The following is a 3,037-nucleotide window of genomic DNA, read 5'->3' on the forward strand; positions in this document are numbered from 1 at the left end:
ATAATAATAATAATAATAATAATAATAATAATAATAATAATAATAATATAGACTTCTACTGATAAGGATACCACCAGACTTTGAATAATTTTCACCGGACCCACAAACAAATTTACACAAGTACTTGCCCGATTCGGATATCTACACATCTATGCGGATTACCTTATATATATAACTTGGACCGACCTTATTACCCAACTGCTGTAAAGAACGCCCACCATGGATTTTACCAAGCAATCTGGACCCACAATTTTCATATCCTTTTCTGCAAATCGTCTTGCTACAGGACTTCTGATAAATTAATTATTTTGACTTTGACTTTCCATGTCTAACTGACTATAGCAAACAGGGTACATACCTTTATAAATATTTGCTAATATTTTCTCTCCTCTGATGAGATGGTAGACATTGAACCCCTATAGGTTAAGGATATTAATTTTCTAAAATATTCTTTGTCTTGCATAGAATAATAAAAATCTTTGATATGAAACTCAACCACTTCATTTCAATAATTTTTTTTTAAATTCATTGAATGTAATATATATATATATATGTATATATATATATATATATATATATATATATATTTAAATAAGGGGGGTCACCAAGAATGTGTACTTTTTAACATTATTTTATTATTCCGTGTTTTGGTTTTTCATTGAAAATTATGATTAGATCATTGTAATAATGTTTTTAAATCATTAAAATAATTGAAATAGTTTTTAACGCGTTTCAGAGGCTCCGTGAAGCGTCCTCTTCAGAAAGTATTTAAAGTGTAAAATATTTAGAATATTCTTAAGATGTGTTTAAAATGTAAAAGAACATTTTCGTAGTTCATTTGAAATGTTTCCGAGCTGTGGAAACATGTGTAAATGATTCTATTCTTCATTTGTATGTTCAATTTTTATTACTGGTTCCTTGGGGCCGGACTGCTATCACTGATGTTTTATGCTTCTCTCTCTTCTTGTGTTTCTACTTATCTTTCTTTGTTTTGTCTCATATTTTTCCTTTTTTATTCTTACTTGAGTGCGGTTGAGGCCACGTTGGTACTTGGTCAACTGGGTGCGTAGGGTAGGATGTGTGTGTGTGTGTGTGTGTGAGTGTGTGTGTGCGTTTTCTTGTATTGGTTTGTAGAATGTGTGTTCTGTTTTGTAGTATTATAAAGGTATTTGCTTCTCTACGAAGGTAACTGTGACCCAAGGTCGTTTATAACGTGGGTGTGTGAACTAGCTTCTCTGAAACAAGGGTAGGGGTGTTTTCATCCAATTTTGATATTTATTTTTTGTACGGGCATTCTTAATATTATGTTTATTTAGATAAAGAGGTGTATTTATAAATATTCGTAGGCGATTTTTTAATTTTTCTATTTATTTGTCTCCCCATGTGGGTATGGACAGATCCAGGATCGGTTCTTAGTTTGGAGAAGGTCTCCTTCCCCAGAGGGGAGGGGATACTTGGAAAGGTACAAGTATGGGAGGAAGGATGATAGTTATCTGAGTCATGAAGAATCTCCTCCACTGATTGAGGGTGGGGGACGAGGTGTTGGAAACGATACTACACTATGGTTCTAGGTGTTTCCTTGTGTAGTTGGTTTCGAGGTAAAGTAGCGTTGGTACTGTTCGATGTGTTGTATTAGAGACAGAGGTGTTGTGCCTGTGTGTGGCTGTATGCGTGTGTGTATGTGTTTTAATGTGTCGGTTCTGTATTTATGTGTGTGTGTGTGTGTGTATATATGTATATGTACGTGCATGCGAGTGTGCCTTGCATTTCATGTTTTGTGCTTTGATATTAGGCTTTGTTTAATTCGGGATGAATCTTGTTATGAATTTATTTTACTGTGTAAAAGTAATTGTCTGTTTGGAAGATTGGCATCATATATATATATATATATATATATATATATATATATATATATATATATATATATATATATATATACTATGTGCTTGTCTTAAATTCTGCTTTCCACGCCGTACAGGGCCATAAGGCTCCGTCTCCAACGCTCCAACCCTCTCCCTCTGTCTAGCTTACTGACCACTGGCTAACTTGGTATATATATATATATATATATATATATATATATATATATATATATATATATATATGGTGCTCGGTAAAAATGGCACCGGTAGAAATGCCACTGGTAAAAATGGCACCGATAAAAATGACCCCGGTAAAATTGGCACCGGTAAAAATGGCACAAGTGAATAACTAGGTAAAAATGGCACCAAAAGGTGCTACTGAAGCTATGGGGTCCCAAATTCTAACCTCATTTTGGGTTTTGTAAAAGTTCCTATTTTCTTGCCGTCAACGAGGGCAGAGTTAGACACAAGGTCGATTTTTAATATCCAGCCCCGCCCCCCAAAAGGGGCAGTTTTCATCGGAACAAAAGATTACAATTACCTCAGTTTAGAAGCATTGTTTATCTAAAGATTCTTATTTAATTGCACCCCGCTAGGGCAAAGTTAGACACAAGGTTGTTTTTAAATCTGGGGAATATCCAGCTCCCCAAAAAGGGGCATTTTCGATCGGAACAAAAAATTACAATTACCTCAGTTTAGAAGCATTGTTTATCTAAAGGTTCTTATTTAATTGCACCCCGCGAGGGCAAAGTTAGACACAATGTCGGTTTTTAATCTGGTGACTATCTAGCTCCCCAAAATGGGGTACTAAGGACTAATGAATCGCAACTTATCAAGGATAAAACACACTCGAGGATAAGGGTTAATGTGGAAGTTTTCAATTACACTAAACAAAATGCATCTTTTCTGGACAAGTTGTAGTTGTATTTTTGGGTTCTTTTTTCATAATGAATCGCTAGTTATCAAGGATAAAACACACACGGGGATAAGTTTTTTTTCTCCTAAAACAAAACAAAATAAAAATGATCCAGAAAAGATGCACTTTGTTTAGTGTAATTAAAAGCTCCCTGGTTGACAGTTATCCTCGACTGGCTTTTATCTTTGATAAAAGAAAAAACTAATTTTGGTGCACTCTAAATTTATTTTATCATTGAATGTATTTTATCGTTGATAAG

Source organism: Euprymna scolopes, chromosome 20 (genome assembly GCF_053919585.1).
Source record: "Euprymna scolopes isolate OS-2025 chromosome 20, ASM5391958v1, whole genome shotgun sequence".
Classification (NCBI taxonomy): Eukaryota; Metazoa; Mollusca; class Cephalopoda; order Sepiida; family Sepiolidae; genus Euprymna; species Euprymna scolopes.